Genomic DNA, 24,548 nt, shown 5'->3' with positions numbered 1-24,548 from the left:
ATTTTAAGCACCTGAAATATTTTATAACAAGTTTGCAACCCAAGGGTCCGGTTAGTGGGTTTTTAATAGGTCCTGTGTCATCTCTTCAAGAATCCTTGTCATGAAAGCAGTGTTCAAGTGGCACTTGTTGGCAGCCTATACTAGCTGCAGCTTTTCTTGGTTGAAACCTGGAAGAACTGCACAATGTTTCTGCGCGCTGAGAACTTTTCAGAGGCCTGGGTATGAACTGGGTATATCAAGTTTTCTAATTGTCTGGTAAGAAGCAGGAGGCATCTAACTACTTGTTCGGTGGTTTTGTTACACATATGTACACATGCGCACACACCACACCCCCACACCCCCAGTAATCTGCTGTGCTCTCTTGCTTGCTTTTTTTGCCTTTTTCATATTGTATACCCATGTAAAACTTTGTCTGTATAAATAGCATTTGTGTAGTTAGCAAATATGGTACAGTGGCAAACTGATCACAGTTTATTTACTTGGTCATTGTGTGGATTACTGTGCAGTAATTCAGTATCTGGCTCTGAAAGCCTTAGGTCACTAGAAGTCTGTTACTAAGGAAAAGCTTCATGTATCAGAAAGGTACTGTGTACATGTTATTGGAATACATGTTTGTTTTTTTTTCATGGAGCTGTTTCAGTTTTTAAAGGAATTAATTACAAAAGTGCATGTGCTTTAGTATTGTTAGGACATCTGCTTTTGGCTGATGAACCAAAATTTTTAAATTTCGTTTTAACATTTAAGTTCAACAAGACACGTCAGGTCTTTAATTGCTTTTAACCATGCAGCAATATGTTTAATACACGTCTAGGAGAATTTGTTCCTTTCTAGTATTTTATTGCACAGGTACATAGTTTTACTTGTGCTTGATAGGAGTACAAGGGCAGAATGACTTACTGATGGTGTTTTATAATCAGTATTTCCATGTTGTGCTGGTATTTAGCTGTTTTATGCTATACTGATTTTTTTTTAATGTAACCACAATGTGATTTTGCCCAGTTGTAAATATTCTGCTTAGAATTTCCTATGATGTATCATTTACCCCTATAAAGAAGTCATTGAAGGGGCTCAAAAGAGTAGAATCGTAGAATCATTAAGTTTGGAAAAAACCTCTAAGATCATCAAGTCCAACACCCCCAGGCCTTCTAAACCATGTTGCCAAGTGCCATGTCTACACGTTTCTTGAACACCTCCAGGGATGGTGATTCCACCTCCTCTCTGGGCAGCCTGTCCCAATGCCTGACCACTCTGTCAGTGAAGAATTTTTTTCTAATATCCAATCTAAACCTCCCCTGGTGCAATTTCCCCTGGCCATTTCCTCTCATCCTATCACTCGTTACTTGGGAGAAGAGACCAACCCCCACGTCACTACAACCTCCTTTCAGGTAGTTGTAGAGAGCAATAAGGTCACCCCTCAGCCTCCTCTTCTCCAGACTAAACAACCCCAGCTCCCTCAGCCGCTCCTCATAAGACTTGTTCTCTAGACCCTTCACCAGCTTCGTTGCCCCTCTCTGGACACTGCTCTGCTGGGGGTAGAGAAACTTGGGAGTGTAGTTGAGCTTGGGAAGAAGGGAGGGGTGGGGCGAAGGTGTTTTAAGTTTTGGTTTTATTTCTCATTTGATTTGCAATAAATTAAATTATTTTCCCCAGGTCAAATCTGTTTTGCCTGTGACAGTAATTGGTGAGTGATCTCTCCCTGTCCTTATCTTGACCTGCAGGCCATACTTTCTCCCCCTGTCCAGTCGAGGAGGGGGAGTGATAGAACAACTTTGGTGGGCACCTGGCATCCAGCCAGCGTCATTCCACAAAATAAGGTAAAGTATATGATCTTTATATTTAATCTAGCAAGTTCTATTATCAGTTGTTCTATCCACATAGGTGAATTATAATTGTCTTGAATGTCATATAATTAAGAGAAAAAATATATATTCCATCCCTTACACCACATTTTTCACTATTAGATCATTGCTGTGCAACAAGAGATTAACCAAATGAAGTTCCCTAACAATATTTACAGCTTCTAGTTATCTTAGAAGGTATTTGCCTATACACTAAGTAATTAGTGACAAGAAATTTTTGAAGTATTTTCTGTTATATATATCACCAGGTAGCAGAAGAGAAAAACAAAATACTGAACTCCTCAGATAGAATGTTGCATTAGGAAAGTGCAAATTTTAATACCCATAAATTTAACATATTTCAAGGGATTTGCTTGTTCACTTAATATGCACAGAAGAATGTTAATTTAGCATTTATCATACTTCAAGGTCGTTATTCTAATGAGAAACTCAGATGTGTGACAGAGTCTATTGAGCAGGGAAACAAGTAGACTTAAATAATTACATGTTGTTGGGGAGATCAATGGAAATAGAAGCTTTACACCAAACTTTGGTATGGAGTAAGGTACATGAAGGTAAACCTGATGTAATTAAATGATCAGTAGATTTATTTGTCATTTTTATGTAAGGATAGTTCTGAGGTCATTGGTTTTCAAGAGTATACTACTTTTGAAAATAACTGCTAATTTTTGTCTCTTCTGTTAATGTTGAAGTTTTATGGTGTTTAATGGCTCATGTTAAAGATATGTAAACATGAAATAAGATCTGTAAACATGTAATATGCAAGGGCTACATTAAGGATGAGAGAATGCAAATCTTTCAGAAATTCTCTTTATTATGTGATCTCCTCCACGCAGTCTTTGGCTTATGTGTCCTTTTCTCACTGGTGAGTCTTTACTAAAATGGAATTGTTTGTTTTTATAAGTGGGCAGAGATCCTGAGATGCTCTGCAGTGGTGGAAATTGTTTGGTGCCTAGCAAAAGTGTAGTGCACACTCCTTCTCTATACTTATCAAATCTGAGAATTCTATTAAAACCTAAATTTCAGCTGGGATTGCACATGATTTTCATTCAGACCCACTGTGACACTTTTAAACTTTTAAAAAAATTGCTTCTTCCAAGGCAAAAACGTTCCCTTCGGAGAAATTTTGGTGTTATGTGTTAATTCAGTATTACACGCACACACAAATACAAACCATGAGGAAGTGTATTCACAAGAATTACTCCTCACAAAAGTGCAATGGAGACTAGATATATTACTTGGAAGTCGGTTTGGGCATTCCATTTTCATTGTGTTGTAAATCAGGTGTTTTTCAAAATGTTAGCCATAAAATACAAACTTACAATGTGTAAATAACACTTGCTGGATACTGATTAGGCTTTCAACTTTTGTATTCTGTACAGAAGCTCTTAATATATGTGATAATTACATGTATGTGTAAATTGTGTATACACTGATATCTGATTACACTCATTGGGTTTTAAAATATGTAATTAAAAGACAGTAAATCAGTAAATATTTAAAAATATAATGCTGGATTTTAAAACGTGGCATCATTAATCTTATAGTGTCTCATGTAATCTCATACAGTATTTGTTAAACATGCAGTGTCATCCTCACACCCAAAAATGTGGAATTTCTCCCTGCCTCCCCATCAACGGTGTGTAAAACCAGTTGTCCACTGTGGGAAGATGAGAGAAGCGAACTAGGGACAGGCATAGAGACACTTTTAGCCAGTTATTATGAGACTTCACGGAACATTAGCTGCCTAGCTTGCTCAAGACCTTTGTATAAAATCCCAGTAGGCAGCTACAAGATTACCGGGTGCCCAAATACCTTTGTTAATCCTGTCATTAGCCAGTGGCCAGATGCACACACTGTGCAGGCTCTACAACTGGATTTCGTTGCTTTAACTATAACTTAATTCTGGTTAAATCACAAATTATGTGGATTTGTTAGGTGTAACAGTAGAATTAGTAGCATTGGAGTCAGTGTAAAATAGTACGGTGCTTGTCTGCCATGGATAAATAAGTCGGATATTGATTGAGGAGCAAGAGTCTAATAATTATAAATTTTTGCACCTGAAGCCTGGTCATGGATCATCCTGGTCGTTATTAGCCAATGTTACCTGGTCATTACTAGACAATAAGAGGTGGATAAAGTTTACTTTGTTTCAGTGCCAAATCTCAGAGAAAGTTCGATTTTGGAGGTGGCGTTGGTATATGTAGATGTTTGAAAGTTGGGTGGAAGTGGTCCTCAGGTAAACAGCAAGGAGGTGAGGAAGAATTTCATTTTTGCCTATTGGCTGATCTGAACGTGCGTTATTAGTACATACTTTGGCATTAAGAAGTCCTTAGAACTTAGAGCGGTACTAGATCATGTAGTCTAGAAGCACTAGTGGTATCGAATGAGGGAAGACAGGGAAGACTGAGTCAGGTACTCTTCTTCTAGGGAATTTTGTTCACCAAGTTGTTTTTGAAAGTTTTGCTGGTGGCTGTAGGGAGTGGTGCTTCTGCAACACTGGACTACCATAGTTCTTGATGCAGTCTTTCACAGTTCATCTTTTATGCACAAAGGTAAAGCAGCTATGGGAAACTGTAGGTCTTTTTCAGATATATAAAGTGTATATGTATCTCTAATAAGGACTCTTTTGTAAAATATTGAGCAAAAGAAAGGAGAATGGATAGCCTGAAAACCAGTATTATCATATGCAACCTCTGGTTTATAACTGTTGTCACGTTTTAACCCCAACAGTATTATTCTAGAATGATATATTCGTAAAGAAATATATTCCAGTACATTTTATGTAGGGAAATGTTGTGTTAATAGGTGAAGAAATTTGGCAGAAAATAAGGCCCCTTGTGATCCAGCTGGTCCTCAGATGTCAGTGGGGCTGGGGGTGGCTGGGCTTTCAGTGCTGTTAGTCCGCGAGGGATTCACTAACAGGACGATTGCTATTAGTCTAGTCGTGCCCAATAGCGCTTCACGGCCAGGTTCACTAATAGTGTGGTTTATTGAAGCAACAGAAATGCAGGTTCTTGTTGGATTGCGGTGATAAACACACTGTCTGCAGAGCACATGCATGTATAAAGTGCTAAAACACAAAACACAAAATAACAAGCTTGTTCTCTATATTTCCCGGGGAATCACTCGGTGTAACCAAGAGTTTGAGTCCTACCCAATCAGCGTCCCAATGGGGGAGAAGAGGTGGTCAGCCTGTCGACTGATCCGAGTAGTCCGTGGTAGTATCTTCCCTAATGTCCCTCTCTCAGGGTCATTTTTATACTATTTGATGTTTTAGGTGGAGCTTGGGTGACTCTAGTCATACATACTTTCATTATTGATTAGTGTAGAAATTCCTCGCTTCGATTTAATGTTATAGACTAAGGAAATTCAGAGTGCATGCTCAGTGAATGGTGGTCGTACCTTGGAGGTGGGTAACTTTGGGATAGAGGTGTGTATTTTAGTACTATAATGAGGTTATAATGAGCAATGTTCACCCACAGGGCATCATGTCCGGGCATGGTTCCATGGTTCCATCCAGCCCCCATATCTGCAGTGATTTATGGATGAGTTTGGCCATGAAGCTTCACTCCCTCCTCCAGTTACCTGCCTTAGATTAGGACACTGAGCTCCCCCAGTGTTCCGAACATCTCAGATTGCAGGTGGTTTTGCTTAGGGGACAATCACTGAACCAATTTCCAGCATGCCAACTGCATTCCGCTCTGGAAGTTAACTTTTATGAAATGTGGGTATAACTTTAGTCTGAATAATTTCAACCTCAGTAATCTCACCCCCAGTAATCATTCCACAGGAAATTAAATCACTTTGAAGTTGTAAAAGATCTTTCTGATGTGCATTGTTTATGCAGCCTGCTATACAATCCCACGAATTTGCATCCTTTTACTTTCTCAATACCAGTTAATGTTTTTTCTTTGGAGTATGCAAACGTTGCATGATGAAGGACTTGGGAGATGTATGCAGAAGTGGAATAAATAACCTCTAGGTAACGGAGCACACTACATAACCCATTGGTTTAAAAGCGGTTTATGAATTTTAAAAGCAGAGTTATGGAGTGTTCAATGCAATGTAAGTAGTAAAAATGTAAAAGTGCATGTAACACCTTAGGTACCGAGAGATGAATATCATAAATATCACCTAGGAAAAAAATTAAGTTCAAATAGTCACTGATGATGGTAGGAAATGTCTTAGATGAACAGTTATGTCTGAAATGGACAAAGTACATGAGATACCTGATTGCAGGATGGTAATAAAGAGGTCAGAGGCTGAGGAGAGAAGTTAATTGCATTTGAATCCTTATATTGCTGCATTAGTAGGTCATTAGGAACAACTGAGAATAGCAGCTTAAGAAAGGAGTATTTTATGGGACAGGTAGGGATATTTCCTTCTTAATTAATTAATTTGTTTGTAAAATTATACTGGAAACACAGCAAAACATAATATCTATATCTAAGCTGCAGAAGCCTTTGCCTGATTCTGCTTGTGTTATGCCAGTGTAAAACAGGATTGAGCTTGCCACAGTGGTCAGGTGAGAAACCCGACCTGGGAAATGTTCCTTGAATGGCTCAACTGTGCCTAACTATCGCATTACAAAGTGGCTTATTCTGAACTTCAGAGGAAAAGAGGCTGAATGCAGGACTATAACACCAAAGCTTCCAGTATGAGATTCCTCAGTAAAGAACACTTCTATTTTTAAGAAACTGAAGAAAGGCAGGTTGTGTAGTTAGGCCTTGATCTTGCCTCACTATTTTTCTGTCTGCCTCATCTGGCTTGCATCCTGTGTCACAGGCAATGTTCTTAATGTACAAAAGTAATTATAAAGGAAAGTCAAAAGCAAGTGTTTGACATTTTCTTTTATTTATTGCTGAGGTGGTTTAGCTTTCTGATTTGTAAATCAATCTTTATGTATGAGTGAAAGAATAAAATACAGTAGAACCTTTCATGGAAACACATGATAGGTGGCCTCAAAGACTTTTAGAGAGCAAGCTAGTTTCTAAACATTTTTTTTAATGGATCACAACAGCTTCTTTGAATATTTTTTCAGTTTTGTTACCTTGCTAAAAATGGATTTTTTTCTTTTTTTTTTTCTCTCTCCCTTGATGCTGGTGTCACTTGGTGGTGATGTCTTGGAAACCCATGGGCTGCACCAAAGCAAAACTACTGAGAGTGGGTGGAGAATCAGAGTTTGAGATTCTAGAATATTTAAATAAACTATGCTCCTGGGTGGAGGGCTTACATTTGGTTGCCCATTAAGTGTAGCAACACATTACTTTGGGCTCCTTCAATTTTAAAGATTCCTGCTTCATTGAGAGTAATAAGCCATAGGCTATAACTTACAAAGCAGAGTGATTTAACTCTTTCATCTTTATGTAATTCTGAGTCTTATCATTCAAGGGCAAAGCATCTCTGATTAAAGCATTTTATAGCACCATGTGACAGTAGAGTTAGGCCTGAGATCTTGCTCTTGAGTTTCATTGATTAGGAATCAAGAGTGTTTCAATAGTGAAAATAGTTGAGGTCAGCTAAAAGCATACATGACTAGCTCTGTTGCCCTAAAAAAAAGAAATAATTAAACACTCAGTGGGCTAGACTGCTACAATAAGTGATAGAGCATTCACATATTCAGAATGTGTTGGAACCACTGTGTTTGTCATTAAGCCAGCATATTCTGTAGCTTTGCTTTGCTTTGAAATTTAAAGCACTGACGGGTGACAGCAATGATTACTTTTCCTCTTTGGCCAGCAGTTCTTTGTGAATCTCGTTATTGGATTGTGTTACAGAACAGTGAAACCTTCCCACCCTACTAGTAAATTGGTGTAATTTTCAAAGAACACAGATGGGAAGTTAAAGTAATTAGCAACCTGCCTGCTTTGGCCTTGTGATCAAAATTTTCTGAGGTAATAAGAGAAAAAGTAACCACAGCTACTGTAGTCCATCCAATTAACATAGTTTTAATTATGGCACAATTATTTGTAAACCTTTTTTTTCACGTTATGCATCCTGGTTCTATTCATTCCTGATAATCAACACTGGACAAATCTTGCTAAGTAATGCATGCCACTTACGGACCATTAAGAAAGTAACTTTAAACTGTACCATAGAAGATTTTAGACACTGTCGTATCTGACAGGTAACTCGAGTGCCCTTTCGTACTGCTGTACTTGGTTTCTCTCCCCACAGATCTACATGTCTACCTTGTCTCAGTTCTATCAGTATTTTGTGTCAGTAGGAAAACCTTATTCACCTCAAAAAGTGAAATGATACTACTTCTGTTTCTAGCGACAGAATGGAGAAACCTCACAAAACAAACCATCTTTTTTTTATGTCCTTGAGGTCTGAATCCTGTACTAACCTGGAAATTCATATTTATGATTTCTGGGAAATTCTGTATGACTCAAGCTCTAAGGCAGAAATAAAATAGAAAAACCAGGTGTACTCAAATTATTACAGCATTGATTGAATATCAATAAAAATCTAATAGAATAACATGTAGCTTTTAAGGAGAAAATGGAGAAAAATGTGAATTACTGTAATAGTCCAAGGCAACAGCTAATTTTTAACAATGATTTTGTTCAACTTGAATAATGTCTGATTTTAATTTCTCTCATTTTGATGCATGTGATATTCTAACTACACAGCATCAATGAAAGCAGATCTACTTGTGTGACTTCTCCTTAAGGTGCTGTCAGTAAAGCTGGCTATTGTGGAGCTGCTAAATGTGTCGGGTAGTTGTTACCACACCACAAGTTTTACTGAAATGGAGTGAACTAGAAAGTCAAATTATATTGTGAAGTTCCTCATTAAAAGGGTAGCAAAGCTAATGGTCCCCATTGATTCAGTTTTATTTCAGATGCTTCAATGAGTACTTGGATAATAAATAGTTTCTGAAACTTAAGAAAATTCTTATATTTTAAAAAATTTAATGTTAGATACCCTTTTGTGTGCGTACAGACTTTGAGTGGCATTACAAGTATATTAAGTGAAGACAATTCATTGGAGTCTTATCTATGATATTTGGAACTCTTCTCATACTGGAATATTCAGAGATTAAATATGAGGGAAAACCCCCCAATTTTTCTATTTGACTATGCTAGGAAGTTGCTTATCTCTCAAACTATGTAGTGTGTTATTCTACCTTTAGTAACAGAAGGGAGAAAGCTAAAGTTTTTCAAGAAAGCCCTGTGGTAATTTATTTGGATCACCATTTTTTAATCAACCCATTGCAAGGTTTTTGAAATTATCTTGTCCCCTGCCCTGATGTTTCATTGGAAGTTGTAGGAGGCTTACCTACTTGAAGATGAGGATGAGAAACTTGGAAAACTAGAGGAAAAGAAGACAGCTAACAGTACACATTCTCCCCCCGAAGGGCTTTTCCTCCAAAGTCAGTAGAGAGGAACTTCGAATAGATGGGATGAGAACTTGCTATAGCTAACCCTTAGCATTGGTAAGTGCATCAGCTGTACTGGGCTGTCTGTCTGTTTGCCCTTGTAATCCTGAGTAGGTGATGGAGGCTTTTCTGCCTTTTAAAAAATTTTTTTATATATTTCTGTGAAAAACACTCTCTGCCACAGCAGTGGTGTTGGAAATAGGCAGCGAACATGGTAAATATACTGTATATTGCTTATATGGGGATAAAATTAAAGTCTTATGGAAACCAATTAATTTAAACCACATGTGGATCCCTATCATTGTTTTTATTGACAAAGCGTTCCAAATCCTGGGCTCAGTTAGGATATTTAGCTATTTACAACTTCCTTGCTGCTTTCGTAGCTATGTAATTCACAGAATGGATGTTATTTTGGGAATTGGAGACCTGATTTCTATTCCTGTCTCTGTTACTGCTCTGGTATGTGAACCTACTCAAGTTGGCTTACTTCTCCAGATGCACTGGTAGGTCTACATTGCACACGCAGGAAGAAACACCAAATCTGAATCAAACCCCTTAAGGACCAGAAGCAATAGAGCTATGCCAGTGCAACTCTGCATGGGTGAAGTCTTTCAAGGATGAAGTAGACTCAGTGCCAAACATAGGTGAAATTTATAAGCTTTTGTTGATTATAAAAGAATAAGCATGATGAGATTAACTTGTTACAAGAATTGACAGCTTTTCAGTCCAGTAATTATTTTTTGAAGCTGCACATGTATATATGTATCGTCTGTTTAGGCCTGTTGTAGTTTAAGTGCAGCCGACAACTAAGCCCCACGCAGCCGCTCACTCACTCTCCCCCGGTGGGACGGGGGAGAGAATCAGAAGAGGAAAAGTGAGGAAACTCATGAGTTGAGATAAAGGCAGTTTAATGGGGAAAGCAAAAGCCACGCACACAAGCAAAGCAAAGCAAAACAAGGAATTCACTCACTCCTTCCCATGGGCAGGTGGGTGCTCAGCCAACACCAGGAAAGTGGGGCTTCATCACACGTAATGGTGACTTGGGGAAACAAATGGCATCGCTCTGAACATCCGCCCATTTCCTTCTTCCCCCAGCTCTATATGCTGAGCATGACGTGGTATGGTGTGCAATATCCCTCAGATCAGTTGGGTTCAGCTGTCCCAGCCGTGTCCCCTCCCAGCTCCTTGTGACCCCCAGACCCCTCGCTGGTGGGGTGGGGTGAGGGGCAGAAAAGGCCTTGGCTCTGTGCAAGCCCCGCTAAGCAGGAATGAAAATGTCTCTGTATTATCAACACTGTTTTCAGCAGAAATCCAAAACACAGCCCATACTAGCTACTATGAAGAAAATTAATTCTATCCCAGCCAAAACCAGCACACCTCTGATCAATGAATAAAATGTTTTGGATATACTAGAAATTAAGTCTTGGAAGCCCTTTGCCCCTTTTCTGCTGTGTGACACTGAGCAAGTTGCTTTTCCTTTGTTTTCCCTGACAAGTCTGCTTGTCCTGTCTATTTGTGTTGTAAATGTTTGGCCTGGATTGTCTCACAGAATATGATTTTGCAGAACCCAAAGCAATAAATTCCTGATCCTAAATATAAACTAATTTGTGTAACTTTTATTTGTCTGTAGCTTCTATTTTGTGGTTCACAGTCTATTTTAGTTACAATTGATTTTTTTCTCAACAATTTTGCATGGTGGGGCTTTCAAATACCAATATTAATAATGTTTTCTGATAAAAATCCTGAGAAAGACTAACGCAATATCTTCAGTAATCCTTGTTACATTCAAGTCAGATAGGCATCTTTTCTGTGGAGTAAGAAAGAATCTACTTCCCTTCTTTAAGAGGTAAGAATGTGGGTGAAAAGCCCAAGCATCTTTGATCATATTTCTCTTCTACATCTGTCTTATGTGACTTCAGGACAAAATGATCTCATATAGTCTTACTAGTTTCAATATTAAAAAAAACCCTGTCAGATTATACTACTCTCTCACTCAACATGCAGAACAGAAAAGTCAGTATTAGCCATAACACATCAGCCCTCTTAAAAGGCAGTGGTTGTGTTTAACTCATTGGTCTTACACGGTCCTGCAATGAATAACCTTGTATTATTTTTAACTATGTCCTTAAGCAGAGCCCACTTTTTATGTATTTAAAGGGCTTTGGATCTATCAATTAGCTAAATATGGCCTTTTTATTGTTATAAATCAATAAATCTGTTGCTCTGGCACATTTTCAAATGTTATCCTTGAAATGGTTGCTTATTCACTGAACAGCCTGTTCATAGCAGATCAGAATGTTGCCAAATTGCTTTAGGTTTACTTTGCATTGATAGGTCCCAATTTCATAAACATAATAGATCTTCAGAATTAAACATGACTTCCTCAAACTATTCTCCCTGATTTCCTAATACCTTAGCTGAATCTCTGCAGAGAGTGATGTGCCTTATGTTTCAGCAAAAATGAATGGGGATTTAATTAGAAGGAAATAGGCAATGCTACAGTAAGGCCAGGGATATTTATTGTTGTTAAGTAAATGATATAGGTATTCATCATGTATGTGTAGATAAAATAAATCTAATTAAAGGAAGAATGTAATTTCCTACATCAGTTTCTAGGAAATCTGTCTGTGAAAGTAAACGTTACCTTGCTTTGGTATACCATGTGGTAGCGCTTGCTTCAATGTAAGGTTCTGTGTGGTAGTATTTTTGTTTCTGTAGTTCTGTAACACAGAAGTAAGCTTCTTGAAATAGCTCTTTTCATATTTCTTGGACACCAAAAAAACTCAGAGCTGTGAAAATGATGAAGACAATTACCTGCTTCTTCCTGTTTCAGCTCTCAAAAGTAATTGAAGAACAGTGGTACTTTTGAGTCGTCATTGAGCTTTGCAAATTATCTTCTGAATTTTTAACACATCATGTGCATTAAAATTATGATTTTGATTATGATGCATTATACACATCAAAAAATAAAATAGCAACTTTTCCACTAGGCAGCTTGGGAATTGTTCAGATAACTACAGTTCTTTCTGGATTTTGACATAGGCAAAAGGACACAACTTTAACATGCTTTGTGAGGAGTATTTGTTCTTGGTAGCAATAGTATCTTGCTAGCTATGTTTCAATTGAGTATTTAACAGTGAATTTCTTTTCCCAAAACTCTGAACTAGAACATCAGCTTAACTGAAAAAAATGGTGGCTCCATGAGCAAGTAACAGGAAACTCAATAATGCATGTGACTGGCTAGCCAGGGCTTTCAACTTCCAGGAATGTGTCTCTAAGTATTTCTAGATCTGTATTAGTTTGTAGCTGGATGGAAGGCTGCTTCCTGAAAAATGTGTAATGCAGACACTGATGGCAGCCCTTTGTGTTTAGCAACAACGTGTTCTGGTAGGTTCTGATGTGTTCAGCTTATTAAAGTAGATTGCCTTATACCCATATTTAGTATGTTATTTGTTTACTGCATTCTGATTTGTGATAGCCTAAAGCTTTCATGATAGTATTTTATTCCATAAATAATAAATGAATATATATGAATATAAATAAATAAAATTGAGAAAAGCTTCCTGTTCAGACAGTGAATGCCTTTTCTGAACTGTGATAAGGTAAACAGTGAAACCCTCTATTTAGTGAAACTCCGCAAAACAGACCAAAATTATGGACTTCAACAGAATGAATCAAAAAAATTAGCACTTGGATTATAATTTCTGTTGTACCAAATCTTGCAACAGTACCACAGTCCAGTCTTGGGCTAGATTTTCAAGCTAGAGCTTCTCAGGCAGTCTGTTTCTAAAGCAATGCCTCTTTGTAAATAAAACTTAAATGTAATTTTATTAGTGATTATTCTGAAGTGTGCTCGTTTACCTCTGGATGTTTATGAATGTTGCACTTCATTCAGGGTTAGATATTTTTTTTTTCTCCTTTTGTTTTTCTAATTGCACAGATCATTAAGAGTAGAAAAGGTGTTCTCATGGAAAAACTGGGTTGGAGTTGGATGTATGTGTGGAGCTCTACTCTTTCCAAGTTTTTTGTGATTGCCCTCAAATGTAAACTTAACTAGGGAATAGCAAACCAGAGGTGACTGTCGTGAGCCATGTAACTGCTTACTGCTGGAACTACTGCTACTTAGTACTACTTTACTGTCTTAGAACCTGTCCATGTTTTTACATTAAAAGCGATGACATATTAAGCTCTAGTCATACAGCAGGTGTTCTTCTGTCTTCCATGCCAGACAGATTTGTGGTGTAAAAAAGCATAGTATGCTTATTCTTTTTTTCTGTCCATGAAACTGAGCTGATTTTATGATTTTTTTTTTGTGCAAACACCAAATATAAGAAGTTGAGCTGCAGGTGAGAATATTATATAAATTGCTCCTGCTTCTGTGTAATTAATGTACCTATGATTTTACAGAAATAAAATGGGACTTCTGCCCAGTGCTGCAAGCAAAATGCTACACACTTGGATTTTAAAGTAAATGACAATTGCTGGGTGTTGTAGTGTAAATTTCAATTTGTGTGTTTGTGACTTCATCTAAACTGCCAATTTCTACATTCAATGCAGGATGACGGAAGTCACATGAATGTCCAGTCCTTGGTTTGAAAATAGAGGTGACTTCATTTGGACTACTTAACTGAGAGAAGAGCATAGGATTTCCAAACACTGATGGATGGGCTTATGAGCAAATTTAGCAGGATTATCTGAAAGTGTATTTTGGCATTTGTAGTTGCTGCAATGTTATAGTTCCTTGTCACTAGTAATTTCACTGAAGGTGAGAAGGAATATTTGTGGTTAGAAAATTAAATCTTTTCCTTATTTTCTTTCTGAATTACTTTGTCACTCAAAGTGGTGGGAAGCGGGAGGAGAAGAGTTAGTAAATGTTAACTTATGGATATATGCTTTTTATAGAATGGCAAAATCATACCTGATATGACTCAGTGAATAGTATTAAGTCTGGGGTTTGCCCCTATTGTTTCGAGTTCATTAATATTAATTATTGGGGTTACATAAGCAATGGCATAGTACAAAGGGTTGCCATTACCATGAAGAGAGCAGCTCTTTGTTCATACTGTAGCTTGTTAAAGCTAATCCAACCTGACACCACCTTGTGTCAGGTTTAATTACTCTCTATTTTAGCAGCAATTGTGAGCAAAGCCCCTAGGTTAAAATCCAGAACAACTTAATGTTTTATGTTGCAAATAAATGCTGAGAGATTCTATAACATTTCAGAATCTGTTTGTAATTGAGCAAAACACAAGATTGTTTACATTAAAGTACTTACATGTTGGTTGTGCCTTAGACGTGGATGTGGTTTGGGCTGGAAGAAGCAGGGGGTGCATCCAAAGCAACAATAGCTGACAGCCTGCACAATGTCAGACCTGGGAGTCCAGCAGAACACAGCTCCAACTTATTCCTGTGTCACTGAAACATACCCAAGGGGAAATGTTAGCTCCAAAGCACTTTTCTCCCATCTTTTTAATGGGGATTGGCAGATAAGGAAGATTTTCTTTAAGAGTAGAGGTGGGCAGTCTCGGAATGAATTTCATTAAGTATAACTTCAGTGCAAGTTTTAGGTGATAGAGCTTTGCTAGCTTTGATTGTAGTGATTTTAATAAAGACAGCGATTAGGTTCTCTCTGTGTCTGTTTCGCTTTAAAAAGCTAACCTGGAAAGTGTGGCTATGTAAGATGTTGGTTTTGGGCAATCAAGGGGTTTACTTTCCATTACTTAGAAGTATTTAGTTCAGATTCTGACTTTCAGTGTTTTTACTTATGAGAAGATAAGCGATATATGCAAACCCCAGCCCCTTCTGGGTCTGCTGCTTCAGCAGTGTATGCGGAGGCCAAAATTTCTCTTGCTTACATAGGAAATTTGCTTTGACATCTATTAGATAATATAATGGAGAAGAAAATTGGGCAGCTGTTACAGATGAAATTAAGATAGATCCAAATTAACTGCAGGGTTAGAAATTCAAGTTTGGTTTTTTTTTTTCTGGGAGATTTCTGTCTCTTGAATGGAAAGAAAAACTAAAATCTTCTTAAGAAACAAGGTCAATGGGGAAAAAATAGTTTTCAGTTGCTCCAGGAAGATACCAAGGAATTTCCTAGTAGTTTTCTACTGATTCCTACTTCAGTTTTTCAGTTACACAGTTTTGTTTTTTACATTAGTGACAGACTCTCTACAGACATTACTAGTATTATTGACAGGATGTTAAGTTTCCAGCAACTAGCAAGACACAACAGTGGTCTTTCAGCAGACAGCCTAATCAGAGAGCAGCATCCCCAAGACAGGAACTCTCTTGTCTTCAACCAAATTAAATTAAGCTTGATTTTTTTACGGGTTACTTGAGGCATCTCAGCAGGTTGGTTCAGCACCTTACTCTAAACTAACCCAGAGAGAACAATTAGACATCTCTCATAAGAGAAAATGTGCCATTTAGAAGGCATGTCTTATTTGCTTCACTCAATAATACAATCATTTGTACACTATTGTCCAACAATTTCAGATTTCTAGGCCTCTGCTACAGTTCAGTGTAATAATATTAGTAGCTGTTTTGTTGTCAATACACAGAACTAATTTTGTGAACTTACACTTAAAATGTTTTATTCTATATTTCACTCTACTGGGTTTCTTGGTTCAGTATTTTTATCTTGTAGTTTACCATAGAAATAACTTTAAGTGGTAGAACATCTGCTATAATAAATACATGAGGGTAATCTTCAGTGAAGAAATGTACAACAGAAAAAGGAGGATAATGGAAGTCACATCTGGACATGAAAAGGAGACACAAATCTAGAACACACTGTGAACAGTTTTTAAATCTTGTAATAGATAGCGGTACGATGTATTCAACTTGCTGTTGAGCAACTATTCATCTATTCCATAATATCTCCCAGAAGCTGAAATGTGAAGTATGCTTTGGAAAGATGTAAAGGAATAATATGACAAAGGAGGCAATACTTCAGAACAGTCTTGCAGCTGTGGGGTATGTGAGAACTAGTAGTAGTGTGAAGTTAGGTGCAAGATTCAGACGTTCCTGATTCTTTTGTATGCATGCCTCTGTGCCTAGTTACCTAGGAAGCTAACCCTAGAAAACATTTGATTTTACTCTGTTGAAGTTATTTTGTTCTTTTATTGCTGCTCAGCTTAAAACGTAATAGTTTAACCAAATCAATATATGATTTTGGCCTTTTTTCTTTCTTTAACTTATTTGGAAAATAATGAACTAAAAATGTCTTCCGCCTTGTAGGAAATATTTATTACTAAGAAAACCTGTTTCTGAAATACACTCAAATGTACACAACAAATAATTTCTGTAATGGGCCCAACTAGCTTTGCTTTGATGTAGTATTTTTCCCTTAAGGAAAATAATGAAAAGACTACTGTATACATATTCATTGAAACTATCTGAATATGTAGTTCCTCTGTGAATTGCCTGTACTTTAAGATTTCTAAGCTCACAGCTTTGTGTCAGAAAAAGCAGAGATTTCTCTCTGTCTTAACCCACATGTTTTCTTAAACCGCAGGTGAATATGTCCTGAGAGGTACTTTGCTGGACTGATGTTTCTGTGTTAAACTATTTACAAAAAAAAAAAAAAAAAAAGGACATCTCAAGGGTGACTGCTGGTGTCGAACAGGGATGGTAGGGATAAACCGTTACAAGAAGTTGGTGCTGCAGAGCAAGTAAAGCGTTCCGTTTTATTTAATTTTACATCTTTGGATTGTACAATGAAAGTGAACGATTAAAGCGTGAAGAAGATTCAGTTCGTTGTTTCGGGTTTGTGTATGTTAGAGTATTCAGGATTTTATCCAAGGTTAGGCAGAAGTGACTTGATATGTAGTTTTGAGTAGTTTGATGTCTGTAACAAGGAGATACTGTAGTCACCATATTTCAATTAGGTATGAGAGAAGGATGTTTGAAATGGATTTTTTTTTTTTAATTAGACCTCATCAAAGACAAAAAGCAGTCAGGCAGCAGTAGTAGTTCTATATAGTTCATGACTTTAAAGCCTCCAGATTTAGATCACTTGTGTCACAAATTTATTTTTCTCAGTGGCTTAGTATAAAACAAGTATACCCAGATTTTTAAGAGTTATTAGGCACTCAGTGCTTACAGGAACTGAATACTTAATATATTTTTAAATATTATTTCTTCTTTATAAGGATATTGTGAGATAAATGTATTAAATACAGCAATGTACTTGGAACTTATGCTATTTTTAGGTATCTAACGTATTGTCATGGTTTAACCCCAGTCCACAACTAAGCCCCTCGCAGCCACTCGCTCATTCACCCCCATGAAATGTCTGTAAAATGTCCACAAAATGTCCACTAAGTTCATTCAGTCCTTGACTTTGGTCTCCATCTGTTCTTGTGGTCACTCAGGACAGGAGAGGTGGTGTGTTGTGTGGAGTTACTGGGCACCAAAGCCAGCTCAGGTAGGGTCACTGCTGCACTTGCAGTGCTTCTTGTAAGTCTTGTCCTCCGTGTGTTCGTGTCGTTCTTCCCACAGTAATTCCCATAACATGCAACTCAAATCATGGGTTACAACAATTTAAATGTAGAACCATTACAATCTCTACCTCTGGTCCCTTTGGGCCAGGTTATAGGTTTTAACATTGCAATGAACTCCTCCCCTTGCTCCCAGCCTGGCTAGCAACAAGGGGTTTCTGCTGTAGTAATTCCCATAACATGCAACACAAATCCTGGGTTACAACAATTAAAAGGTATTTCCAATCTCCACCCCTGGTCCCTTTAGACCAGACCATAGGGTTTAATACTGTAATGATCTCCTCCCCTTGCCCCTGCTCCAGCTTGGATTTAGCTACAGACTGCAGTCCCTTAGGGGTGTACCTACTCCAAGTGGAGCCTTTTCTAGGAGCCACAGTCTCTCCGGGAGTGTACCTGCTACAGCAGAGACTTATCCATGGCCACAGTCACTTCAGAAGTAAATCTGCTCCAACATGACCTTGTCTGTCCAGGGGTGTACCTGCTCTGTCGTGGGCTTATCCATGGCCACATGCTTTGAGGTGCTCCAGCATGACCTCATGCACAGCCACAGATGCTCCACGGTGTACCTGCTGCAGCATGGGCTTATCCACAGCCACAGATGCTTCCAAGTGTACCTTCTCCAGTGTGGACTTATCCTTGGGTCACAATCCCTTCAGAGGCATACCTGCTGGGGCACACACATAACCACGGCCACAGATGATTTGGGGTGTCCTGCTCCCTCGTGGCCTCATGCACAGGTCACAGTCCCTTCGACTCAAGTTCACACTAGCATAGAATAGAATCATAGAATCATTAAGGTTGGAAAGGACCTCTAGGATTGTCAAGTTCAACTGTGAATCCAACAATACCGTCTCCTGGACTCCAGCCTGTCCAGTGCAGCAGCACAGAAACGGCAGCGATGCCCTTGGCCATCTGCCAGCGCAGGCACATCGCCACTGCTGTTATCAGAGTGTTCCCAGGCACAGCAGAGTAGGATGATAAGCAGTACAGCAGGACAGACAGCGAGCAGCGAAAGCAAAAAGCAGCCGCTAATGAGCACTAGACTCTAATATACAGTAAGAAAAGCAAGGCCCATAGCAAGCACAGAAGCTGCCCAATTAATAGGTAAACAGCAATAACAGCGATAAATTTGATCTAGCACATTCCAATCAAACCTGTCATTATCTCAAACCCTTCAAGCCCCACATTGGGTGCCAAAAAAGGACTATCATGGTTTAACCCCAGCTGGCAACTAAGCCCCACCCAGCCACTTGCTCATTCCCCCACAGTGGGATGGATGAGAGAATTGGAAGTGTAGAAGTAAGAAAACTCTTGGGTTGAGATAAAGGCAGTTAATAGGGAAAGCAAAAGCCACGCACACAAGCAAAGCAAAACAAGGAATTCATTCACTTCTTCCCATGGGCCGGCAGGTGTTCAGCCATCCCCAGGAAAGCAGGGCTCCAGCACGTGTAACTGTGACTTGGGAAGACAAACACCATTGCTCTGAACACACCCCCTTCCTCCTTCTTCCCCAGCTCTATATGCTGAGCATGGTGCCACATGGTATGGAATATCCCGTTGGTCAGTTGGGGTCAGCTGTCCCAGCTGTGACCCCTCCCAGCTTCTGTGCACCCGGCAGAGCACGGGGAGCTGAAGTCCATGACTCTGTGTAAGCACTACTCAGCAACAACTAAAACATCTCCACATTAACAACACTGTTTTCAGCAGAAATCTAAAACACAGCCCCATACTAGCTACTATGAAGAAAATTAACTCCATCCCAGCTGAAATTAGGACAGCATCTAACATAGTCTGGTAAGCTAAATACCGATCATATGTAGATGTTCTCATCTTGCAGAAATTACTTGGGTAAAACTTACTATAACGTGAATTATTTTTGTAAATAAGATGAGGTTTTACGTGATGATGCAAATACCAATAGCAGAGAGTCCAATTGACTTGAGTGAACTTTGATGCAGGTCCATTAAAATTTGTCAGGAACAAGTTTCATAGTACAGGTTCTGCAAGTTAATTTTCGTTCTCATTGTGTTTCTTGTTTTGAGTGATGTTGTTACTTTAATTATGATTGTTCAGGTGCTAAAGAAGTTCCACAACATCTGAACTGAAGTATTTGACTGTCATATGTATGCAACTATACTGATTGTGACCATTTCTATTCAGGTCAAAGGAGTTTTAATTTCGGAGGCGGTAAATATCGCTAGTATTAAAGGCAGCCCCCCGTCTCTTTATAAGCTCTGGAGTGGCGTGACACCTAACTTACTATTACTTTTTCTATGTTAGCAGAGTCAGCAAGTGTTTATTCCCTTCAATGCTGCTTTATTAAATCCTCTTGCCTATTCCCTCTATCAGTTGCACCTACCAAAGAAAGAATAAAGTATGTTTAGACTACAGTTGTACTCCAGGATATTGCTGTGCTGTCCTGTACACTGTGTTCCTGGTCGAGTTGGTGTGGCGCTCTGCAAATGCTGTGCAGTTCCACTGAAACATGCTATTTTGTACCACCACCAAATTTATCCACTAGAGTTCTCGATTTTGTGGTTTGTAGCACTTCTGATGGCTCTACAGAGACTGTCTTGACCATGTTATAGAGATTGTATTTTGGAAATGGTATCTGTGTGAGAAAATAATTGTAATTGAATTAAAAAAGCTTGCAGGAATTGGAAAGAAATCTTGCAAAAGTTCATTGTGAAGTTGAAATTGAAGTTGAGAGGCACTGATCTCTTCTTTCTGCTGACTGATAACAGGACCCGAGGGGATGGCAGGGAGATGTGCCAGGGGAGGGTTAGGTTGGGTATTAGGAGAAGGTTCTTCCCCCAGAGGGTGGTGGGGCACTGGAACAGGCTCCCCAGGGAGGCGTCACGGCATCAAGCCTGGTGATAATCAAGAAGCACTTGGACAAGGCCCTCAGACACATGGTGTGAGTTTGGGGCTGTCCTGTGCAGGGACAGGAGTTGGACTCAATGATCCTCGTAGGTCCCTTCCACCTCAGGACATTCTATAATTCTATGACATATATTTCAATAAATACTATGCATGATGTTTCAAGGCATAAGTACTGAGAATTTGTGACAAATTATATATTTCTGAACATTTTTTTTGTAATTGAGTGTCCATGATGATTGCTATAGCTCTGTATGCCATGGCTATGAACATAAATTGAGGCAGGATCTCATTTATGCAAAACTAAGAATCCAACTCCTCCCAATGAGTTCAAATGATTTTTAACTATAGACACAGAAAAACGCATTCAATGGTTTCATTATCAGTGTTTCAGTAAGTACTAGAAATAATTTTATTTCCAGATTAAATCTATGGAAATGAACAAAGCTTATAAAATGAAGAAATATAATTCATTACATTTAAAGTGAATTTCTTTAACTCTTGTAAGGGCAAGCAAGATAAAATGTCTGAGTAAGTTTAACCTTAGATTTATCAAGGCCAATAGAATTAGGATTCTTTACATTATAATGTTAATACAGCCAAAATTTAAATAGTTATCTTAAACATTTATTAGGACTGCTGTATCTATTAATTAAAATCCACTAATTTTAAGCGCCAACAAGGTAATATAAGAAAATGTGGAAATTTCTAGCTAAGAAAAAGATGATTCTAAAATTCCCTTAATCATTCCCTTAATGTGTAGAGGAAAGTGCAAATTAAATTTTGATCTAAAACAATAGTAATTACAACAACCTCCATTTTCATTCACCAATACAAGCTACAGAGTATTAATTCCTCTTGAAACCCGAGGAAATAGAGAATTATTGCTCATAAAAGTAAACCCACCCATTTTAACAGAGTCATAACAATTTGCAGTTTATCCTGTTTACTGGATTCCAGTGAAAATGCATGTTTAGTAAGCGTACTTTGTTTTGTTGCGATGTTCAGCAATACAGTTCCTTTCTCTAGAAGTTTTGGGAATCAGGTATGTTTGTTTTCAATGGCAAACCTTGTCATACTGAGAGGATTGGAATAAAACTGGATTCCCAAGTAGTCCAAAATTGCAAAATGCACCCTCCATGGACACACCTTAGGTGTTTCTTTTATACACTTTATTCCTTAACAGGATGGATCACATCTGTAGTAAAGTCACCTAGGAAGTCCTCTTGACAGGAGAGCTGTCCTTTTATTTTGAATGTTCATTCAGACATATTTTGACCACAGACCGAGAACCTGAAAAAAGAACATGCCTGAACTGCCTGAGCTTTAAAAGCAATCTGGACGTGAATACGCATTGCTGTGTGGAGGCTCATGATCCTGCCTAACGAGCAGCCAATACACAAGAATGACGTGGCACACTTTCTCTGTGGCACCTCTGATCTGATAATTTCCTATCACATTGCCTCCTCGTTTATTGGTGTCTGATGATGCAAACCCCATGTAAGTGGCAAAGGTAGAAAAAAATAGGAAAATCTCTTCCATAGCCTCACCTTCTTTTTGCTGTCCCAGGTTAAATCAATGAAAACCTTATATTTTTAAGCTATTTAAAAATAGCTTTCTGTTTGGGTTACTATCTCAAAGAGTTTATAAGCTCTGTTCTGTTCCATTTGTTACCTAGCACAGTGTCCTGTTTTGACGGCTGTGGCTCCTAAACAGTACAGCAATGGAAATACATCATGTTAATGTTATTCTACCACTACCCATAAGCATTAATTAGAGCTGTATTTTGCTTAATATCTGCTTGGATTACTTAGTAATAGCGAGCTATGCTCAATGGTAGCCGTTTGTAGTACCCATCTTTCAATCCACTCTGAGGCGGAACACTATTAGAGTAAGATTTGTAATAGTTCAAGAGTACATTTGATTTCTTAGCAGCAAAAATAATCTCTCATTTCAATAAAAAGTTTTTTTTCTCCAGAATGGATTTAGTTGTCCACACTTACTGAAAGGAAATAATAGTTTTTAATTGTGGTTAGTGAGTGGAATACATTTTTTAAACTGATGGCTTTGCTGATAGCAGTGTTCTATGTTTTGTATTTTTACAATAATTTTATGATGAAAATAGCATATTATCTATAAAATGTAATGGATGAGATAATAGCTAAATATAAATTCTGCTTTGTCAAATTTTACTTTAGGGTTCTTTTTGACACTTTGCTACTTTAATTAGCACCTTTTCCGTGTTTTCTCTGCGCTTAATAAAAAGAGTAAAACTTAATAACCTGACCCTTTCTAACTAATGCTATATTATTAATACGTTATCATTTATGTGCACGGCATCTCAGGTGTTGGAGAGATACCCTAGTAGTCTAGGAATTGGTCAAGTGTTTCTGGCCAAGCAGACCCTTGGAATTACATATGTTTAGCTTTTATTTTTAATGACCAATATTATTTGAGTATCAAAAAATTGAGTAGTAAAGCTCCCAAAGTGTCCATTGGGATCCACATTTTACATATATGACATTATTTTCGTGCTTTACTGAGGAAAGTGGCTGAGCTGCGAAAGTGTGCTAGTATAACTTGTCTTGTTGAATCAGTCCTTTGGGATCTAGAAGTAAAATTATTCGAGCATCAGGACAGGACACTCCTTATTTTGCAGATTTGTAAAATAGTCCTGATTAGGACTGCCTTGCACTACTGTAATGCAAATAAAATAATTATCATTATTTTTTTAAGGATGAGGCCAAATAACTATAGCATTGAAGACAGATGTTCTCTTTCTGGTGTCTAATATAATTTTTCTTGTCACAGAAAAAAATAGTTATTTACACACCTCTTTTCCTCAGCCAATAGGTTCCACTTAAAAAGTAGCCGATATTTTGATTAGTATTATTTAAAACTTCACTTGCTAATTAAGTAAATCTTTTAGCTCATTCCTTCTGACTTAAAACCAAGGTTATGGTACCATTGATTTGTAACCATGTTAATTTTTTTAAGTGTATGGAAATGGTTTATATTGGTCATTTTTCTGTTAGAAGACCCAAATTTGAAAGATTCCAAAACCTGTGCTTAATTGGAACATAGAGAAAATCGGCTACATTTTGTGACTCATAGGCAGTAAGTCTAGGCAGACCCTAGAGTCTAAGTAATGAAATAGTTATAAAATTTTTATATAGTGCACCAATTCCAATATTCAGCTATAATAAAAATTTGCATTCTCACGTTTGAAATACGTTCCTCCTTCAGGTGTTACATACAAAGTGCTCCTCTGCAGTTCATGCATATGTTCTAAAATTTCCCTCCCCCATTTTTTCCCATGTCTTTCATAGTCCCGACTTTGCCAGTGTTAAAGTACTTCAGCACCTTTAGACATTCCAGATAGAGCTTGATTGTTTTCTTTAAAATGCTTTCCCAGTAATAAAGAACTTGACAAGGTGACAAGGTCTGATAAAGATAACTCATTTGGGAACATGTGGGTGTTGATTGTCTGTCAGTACAGTGGTTTCTATACCTAGTGTGAAGGTACCTGCAGTACCACTTGTATTATTATCACTCATTTGTATGTAGCTTGACTGTTACTGCTGTTACTGTCACAGTCCCAGGATTTATGATATTGCTGAGACAATTTAGCAGGAGGTGAAGGCCTTATTTACCAAGAGCTTAGTAATGTTTAACAAAGTGGCCTAGTCAACGTAGGAAGAAAATTAAGATATCTTTAATTTTGTAATGCTGTTTTCCAGTTGCTGTATTACAGAATATGCTCACTACAGTATATAGTACATTTGCAGTGGATTTGAGAAAAAAAAAAAAAAAAAAAAAGAGGGCAGTTTTTATCTACCGAGGCACTGAGACTTTGGGGAGCAGAGTGCAAAAGCCACCAGCTCAGTGTTTTATGTCAGTGTTGTTATGAGCGTTCCA

General features: G+C 38.0%; 1 long non-coding RNA gene across 1 annotated transcript in view; it reads left to right on the top strand.

Annotated features, from left to right (window-relative positions):
• The first annotated feature begins 1,738 nt into the window (after nt 1-1,738).
• LOC142063106 (uncharacterized) overlaps nt 1,739-24,548 on the top strand; it is a 118,226-nt gene continuing 95,416 nt past the window's right edge. Inside the window, exon 1 of the long non-coding RNA XR_012662632.1 lies at nt 1,739-1,814. This is a non-coding gene — a long non-coding RNA (uncharacterized LOC142063106). The remainder of the gene's footprint in view (nt 1,815-24,548) is intronic.

The sequence above is a fragment of the Phalacrocorax aristotelis genome, chromosome 11 (assembly GCF_949628215.1).
Source record: "Phalacrocorax aristotelis chromosome 11, bGulAri2.1, whole genome shotgun sequence".
NCBI classification, from domain to species: Eukaryota; Metazoa; Chordata; class Aves; order Suliformes; family Phalacrocoracidae; genus Phalacrocorax; species Phalacrocorax aristotelis.
The sequence above is the reverse complement of the archived record's forward strand: the minus strand, read 5'-3'. Positions and strand labels throughout refer to the sequence as shown.